Consider the following 7,928-nt stretch of genomic DNA (forward strand, 5'->3'; position numbering starts at 1 on the left):
GTTGATCAGATCAACGGAACAACATGCTTGAGAAATTAACGTGCATGTGACTGAGCATTCCACAGACGTAGTTCTCGGGAAGATTCAGCGTGACACAGGATGTGACAAGGTTGGCCCTTTCCATTGCAAGTACTACTCATTTTTGCCAACTGAGTGGACGTGAAATAAAGTGTCTTGCTCAAGGACACAACGTATAGCCGGGAATTGAACTCACGACCTTGCGATCGTGAGTCGAATACCCTAACCACTAAGCCATGTGCCTTCACAATATACATACATACATACATACACATGATTGCATGGTAAGAAGTTTGCTTCCCAACCACGTGGTTCCGAGTTAAGTCCCACTGCGTGGAACCTTGGGCAAGTGTCTTCTGTTATAGGCTCGGGCCGACCGAAGCCTTTTGGGTGAATTTAGTAGACGGGAACTGAAAGAAGCCTGTCATGTATATATATATATATGTGTGTGTGTGTGTGAGAGAGAGAGAGAGAGAGAGAGAGAGAGAGGAGGTGCGTGTCTTTGCCTTTGTTTCTTTGTTCCACCGTTCCTTCCCACACCACTTGACAACCGGTGCTGGTTAATTTACGTCACCGTAACTTAGCGGTTCGGCATAAGAGCCCGACAGAATAGGATCTGTTCAGTTTGGCTCACAGATTTTTTAGTTAATTTTTTTTTAACTAAACAGTTTGAAACTTCGTATACTGGTGGAATTTCTCACGCAGAATACGTTTTACATTGAACATTTTTGACATAATTTCGTATTTTAGAAGTTATTTCGTGCTAAAGTTGTTGTATTTGGATAATTGTAACCAATCAACGACGTGTATTCATTTGAAGAAAGCTACGTACCAGGCTTTAAAAAGATAATAGTAATTACTGAGATTTGTTCGAATAAAATTCTTCAAGATGGCGTTGAAGCATGGCCGCTGTCCAGTGACCGAAATAAGTTATATAGACGCATACAAATATATACATATATGCACACATTTACACATATACATACACATTAATAGAACTGCCGTGAAAAGTGGGAAAACATTAGGTAATTTAGACTAGGCAAAAAGCAGGGACGGTCACAGTTGGAGCGTTCTTGATCATAGTTTGTTCGTTCAGAGCCGCCTTAGAGCAAAACAACAACAATAACAATGAAACTACAACAAAAACGAAAAAAAGAAAACAGCAAGAAACAAACAAGCTTATGAAACACATACATAAATCAATGCCAGTTCATATACTGACAGCAATACGCACATAAACACACACACGCACACATACACATACTCACATAAACACACACACTAAATTAGTATGTGTGTGCGTGGAAGTCTGTAGGCTTGTATTATATGAAGAGGTGTGGGAAGAGAGGAGAGACAAATAAAGTATTTGTGTTTGCGTACGTACGTATGTGTGGGTGTGTCTGTGTGTGTGTGTGTCTGTGTGTATACGTGTGCTTGTGAGTGAGTGTGTGTATGTTTGTGTGTGTGTGAGTCTATAACGTAAAGGGAAAAAAAACTCCATTAGTGAACAGAACAAACAGAAGTGGTTTGTGTGAATACTGAATAGACTAGAAGGCATTTCAGTGAAGTGGTTTATGTGTGTGTGTGTAGATAAATAAATATATACATACATATATATATATATATATATATATATATATATATATATATATATATATATATATATATATATATATATATATATATATATATATGTATGTATATGTATACATATATATATATAGACATATATGTGTGTATGTATATATATATATATATATATATATAGAGAGAGAGAGAGAGAGAGAGATAGATAGATAGATGTACACAAATATGTATATAAGATATATATATATATATATATATAGATAGATAGATAGATAGATAGATATAAGATGTATATATATATATATATATATTGTATATAAGTATACATATACATATATATACATACGCGCACACGTATACACAGTGTGTTTGTATGTGTGTGTGTGTGCGTGTGTGTACATCTATAAGAAGGAATGGAAGTACACATGTAAACAAACGTAAACACAATTGTACATACAATCACAGTAAGTCTACATGTCTGTATTTTGGTACCGCTATATTTACACACGCACACACGCACATACACACACACGCACATACACACACACGCACATACACACACACGCACACAAACACACTACCACCACCAATATTTCTCAGTCAAAAAAGAAAAAGCTAGCCCACATACAGCCAAATACACACACGCATACACAAACACATATACAGACGCGCACACATCCATACATGCATACTCTTAGTCACTTCACGAAGACAACATTATTTCTGCCTTCCTTAACACTATTCCTATTACATTGCAAAGATGGACGCACTATATTTACGTTTGGAGGCATTTTAAAGTGTAACGCATGGTTTTATACATCGAGCTTTCAAGATATATGTAATTGTTCCTCATCTGATATCAAAATAATAGCAATTTATTGAATTCTACATTGATTCCAGGTTTAGAAATCTATTTCCATTTTATATGTTATCATTAGTATAGTGCCCATTGTTAGGTGTTGCATACCTTACCTACTCAGTCATTAGACTACGGCCATACTGGGGCACCGTCTTGAAGAATATGTTTTAGTCGAGTGAATCGATCCGAGTACTTAATTTTTTTTTTTTTTGCTAAGCCTGGTACTGATTCTATCGTAGACTTTTGCCGTACCGCTAAGTTGCGGCGACGTAAACACACCAGCACCGGTTGTCAAGTGGTGTTGGGGGACAAACACAGACACAAAGACACACACATAGCTAGATATATATATACTTTGTATGTACCACGTGCTCGCGTTGTTGTTTTTTTTCTTCTTCTTGTCCTCTTTTCTCCGATTTTCTTATTAACTATATATATATATATACATATATATATATATATATATATATATATATATATATATATATATATATATATATATATATATATATATATATATATATATATATATATATATATACACCCGATGGACTTCTTCCAGTTTCCCTCTAACAAATCAACTCTTGTGAGCTTTGGCCGGCTCGAGGCTAAAGTAGAAGACAGGATTATCACGCAGTGGGACTGAATCCGGAACCATGCGGTTAGAAAGCAAGCTTCTAACTACACAGTCACGCCTGTATATTTATATACATACACACATATATCTTGCTGTTAATACCGAAGAGGTATAAAAAAATATAGTCGGCTTATGGAAACATGCTGATCGACTCCTAAAAACACGTGTATGTTATATAAAACTTTTAAAACAAGGAACTACGTCTTTCTGTTTCTTATTGCTATGTAATGTGGCTCGAACACGACACATTTCTCTCTCCGTCAAAATGGTGGTTATTTTCAAATTGCATGAATGGTAGGGGTGCAGTATGGAGTAGTTTACTGAGTCCAAACCTTCTGGTAACTTGTCGTGCCTTCCAGTACACTTATAAATAGCAGCACTGTCAACCAACTGATGTTGGTAAATATTAAGGGATTAAATTACGATTATCTTCAGAAGATCTAGCGTTTCAAAGTCATTATGTAATCACTTATGTAACGATTACCGCATAACATACTAGTATTCGCTAGTGAAATACGTGTAAAGGTTATGTATTTTGTAATGTTACAAGAATAAAATGATTAAATAACTCACCTGTTTGATCCTGTTCTCATACACACACAGACACACACACACTTATATGTTTATGCATATATGTATATATATAGGGAGAATTCACAAAAAAAAAAACAACAGACGAAGACAGGTGGTGTAGAAAACAAACAGATGTATTAGTATAACGCTCGGAAATTGAAAAATTCTTTAACGTTTCGAGCCTACGCTCTTCCACATAAAGGAACACAGAAAGAAACAAGGAGAGAGAAAAATGTGTGTAGTGGTTAGCGATCTATCATGGCATATATATATATATATATATATATATATATATATATATATATATAGGGATTGACAGTAACTATATATATATATATTTATGATTATGGTTACTGTCAATCCCTATATATTTATGATTATAAATTATTCACCGAAGAAGGTTTTTTTCATACTGAGCTACCCGGCAGAAATTGTTAATTATTAATTTTATTACTAATTGATGATTCCCTGCCCTGCATATCTATATATATATATATATATATATATATATATATAGTGGTTAGCGATCTATCCGACTAACGGATGTTGTTATACATGCTGGTCACAATGCGCTCCCTCACTTTGTTGTACCTTTCGAATTATGCCACCCCGCTGGTTACTCGAGTAGACCAACATTATCCCTCAACAGGCTGCCTCTCAATCGTAGGGTTACCCGTTTGCAGCCGAATGGACTGGAGCAAGGAAGTGTTTTGCTCAAGAATGTACAGCACCGCCGGTCTGTGAATCGAAACCACGATCTAGTAATCGTGAGTACAACACACTAACGACTAGGCCATGCGCCTTCACACACACACACACACACACACACACACACACACACACACACACACACACACACAAGTTTGACATGTATAAATCTATTTATCTATGTATGCATACACACACACACACATATATATGTGGTGTGTGTGTGTGTGTGCATATGTGTGTGTGTGTGTGTGAATACACACTCTACCAAACCTTAGAACTTCCGTTCTATGTTTCCTCGCTTCGCCTTTCAGCTAAGGCGTTTTTCTGAGAATCCTTTAACGGAACCAAATAAATAAATAATCGAGTATAGCTTTAAGCATATAGCATGGCATTTGTGACATTATGCATTGTCACACACACATTCACTCATTTGTAATGTAGCAATTATGAACGCTCCTATATATGCATATCTGTATGTTCTTTTTATCTTTTTAATTTTAGAGTAAATTTTGATCAGTCCATAGTCTCAAATATCGTGATTATTTGTAGCATACGAATTAAGGATTAAAGTTCCCTCCCTAAGATCCTAAATTCAGCCATATTTTGCTCTAGACAGGTTGGCATTTATCCTGTTGTTCCAAATAATAATAGGTATGAAGCTGAAAGTGTATCTTGGACACTGGATTTGCAAACTCCTTATCAATGGTCCATAGATGTCCTCTTTCTAACCACATCGACATTTGATTTCCACAACAGAACATATCTTTTCGCTGTGATTCCACACAACGATATCCGGTCGGTTGTGTTTTAACTTGGTGGCTGTTTTAATTTCTAAGTTCCACCGATATTCTTTTGACCTGTCGGTTCCAATATAGTCGACTTCGTTTGTAGGCATTTTCTTTTTTGTTCTCCTGTCCCGTATGTATGTATGTATGTATGTATGTATGTATGTGTGAGTGTGTGAATGTGTGCATGTTTTTCCTTTCAGTTTTATTACTCTACCTCTGGTATTTGAGTACTCTTTTTTCCACCTTGTTGCACATTTATGTGCTTACTCCGCTATACACACACACACACACACACACACACACACACACACACACACACACATATATATATATATATATATATATATATATATATATATATATATATATATATATATATATATATATATAATCATAAATATATAGGGATTAGCATTAGCCTGCTTCTTCAACATACTGAGAATTCAGAAATAGCAGCCAAAGAACTACTGATTCCAAAACTACAAATTTTTCTCTAATGGATAGCGATATCTATGGTACACACAGAACAAAAAAACAGAAGAGAAGAGTAAAAAACAAACCTGCCTTTAGTTAATTGGGTACGACGTTTCACGGTTAAGTGTATGAATTCCCCCATTCCGATCTTCAGCCACAATATTCTAACAAATTTGCCAATGTCTAAATAACTCACGTTAATTTTGACCATGCGACATCAAGACCACGTGAAACGTCGTACCCAATTAACTAAAGGCAGGTTTGTTTTTTTACTCTTCTCTTCTGTTTTTTTGTTCTGTGTGTACCATAGATATCGCTATCCATTAGAGAAAAATTTGTAGTTTTGGAATCAGTAGTTCTTTGGCTGCTATTTCTGAATTCTCAGTATGCTGGAGAAGCAGGCTAATGCTAATCCCTATATATTTATGATTATAAATGGTTTTACCGATAAAGGTTTTTTCATACTGAGCTACCCGGCAAAATTGTTATTAATTTTATTACTAATTGACGATTCCCTGCCCTATATATCTATATATATATATATATATATATATATATATATAAACAGGCTTCTTTCAGTTTCCGTCTACCAAATCCATTCACAAGGCTTTGGTCGGCCTGAGACTATAGTAGAAGACACTTGCCTAAGGTGGTACGCAGTGGGACTGAACCCAGAACCGGTAGTATCCTAAATGCCAAGAAAGGAGCTTTATATCATGTCTTCACGCAAATAAATACATGCCACTCGCTCTTCAGAAAATTCGTGCGCCTGTCCTGTTTCAATGGCAAATTATTTAAACACTTAGATTACTGAGAAATTCTCTATCATCAAAATTCAAGTTAAACGTGAAGTACCTTATTAACTGAAGTACACTTATGTCCTCTTAAAAACAAAGTGTTCTTTTCTGCTTTTGTATTTTCTGATATTTTTTCCAGTTATAGCTAAGTATTCTTTCAGTGGGGGGACTCACATGATGTTGATTAACCAATGAAACTTTGAGGTCCAGGCGCAGTTAGATTTGGATTTTTTTCGATTTAAAAAAAAAAAATGTTTCTTTTTCATTTCTTTATAGATCAACAATTACTGTCTGAAGCGATCAAGAAATCATGAAACTCGAAATAGTAATTTAAGGTCCCATATGAATAAATGCAGCTAAAGTCTACACTTTATATTAACTGCTTTGGCCACTGTTACGCATAAAAAACGTCTCTCATACAAATACATACATACATAGATACGTGTGTACGTATGTACATGATAGCTGTCAACTCGTAGACAAGTATGACCATCTCTGACAAATTATCTTACTCTAGATGTTTAAGATAATGGCTGTCAGCAATGCTCGTGCTGACATTTCAAATCAATAACAGTTTGCACTGCGTCTCCAAGATTCTCACCTACAAAAACCAAGTAGTCCCAGAAACAAGCACGTGCAAGATGTCCAGCTTCGCAAAGAGGTGGGTCTTATTTCAGAAATTCCTTCTAGAGAGATGTCTAAATAAAGATTAAGGGTCTCTCGCTCTCAGCTGTTGGTTGGCTATTGGACTCTGCTGAGTTCGTTTGTCTTTTCACATGTTTTCTTTTCATTCTGCTGGCGTGTCCAACGAAAACCATTCTCCTAACCAAGCAGGCTTGGTAGGGTTGACGGTTTACACGCGACGGCCCTACCATGAGACATGTTGTACTGGGTTACATATTGCTAGTAGCACTACGAGTGACCTGACATACATACATACATACATACATACATACATACATACATACACATACATACATAATTTGTTGTTGGCACTCCGTCGCTTACGACGTCGAGGGTTCCAGTTGATCCGATCAACAGAACAGCCTGCTCGTGAAATTAACGTGCAAGTGGCTGAGCACTCCACAGACACGTGTACCCTTAACGTAGTTCTCGGAGATATTCAGCGTGACACAGTGTGGCAAGGCTGACCCTTTGAATTACAGGCACAACAGAAACAGGAAGTAAGAGTGAGAGAAAGTTGTGGTGAAAGAGTACAGCAGGGTTCACCACAATCCCCTGCCGGAGCCTCGTGGAGCTTTAGGTGTTTTCGCTCAATAAACACTCTCAACGCCCGGTCTGGGAATCGAAACCGCGGTCCTATGACCGCGAGTCCGCTGCCCTAACCACTGGGCCATTGCGCCTCCACACACACATAATACATACATACATACATACATACATACATACATACATACATACATACATACATCATCGCCATTATGTACAGGACAGCCAACAGTCAAGTTTGTTGTTCGTACTTT

General features: G+C 36.5%; 1 long non-coding RNA gene across 1 annotated transcript in view; it reads left to right on the top strand.

Annotated features, from left to right (window-relative positions):
- LOC149132514 (uncharacterized) overlaps window positions 1-6,999 on the top strand; it is a 30,861-nt gene extending 23,862 nt beyond the window's left edge. The window contains exon 3 of the long non-coding RNA XR_016244524.1: window positions 6,721-6,999. This is a non-coding gene — a long non-coding RNA (uncharacterized LOC149132514). The remainder of the gene's footprint in view (window positions 1-6,720) is intronic.
- Window positions 7,000-7,928: the final 929 nt, after the last annotated feature.

This window comes from Octopus bimaculoides, chromosome 15 (assembly GCF_046866305.1).
Source record: "Octopus bimaculoides isolate indiv1 chromosome 15, ASM4686630v1, whole genome shotgun sequence".
In the NCBI taxonomy this organism is placed as follows: Eukaryota; Metazoa; Mollusca; class Cephalopoda; order Octopoda; family Octopodidae; genus Octopus; species Octopus bimaculoides.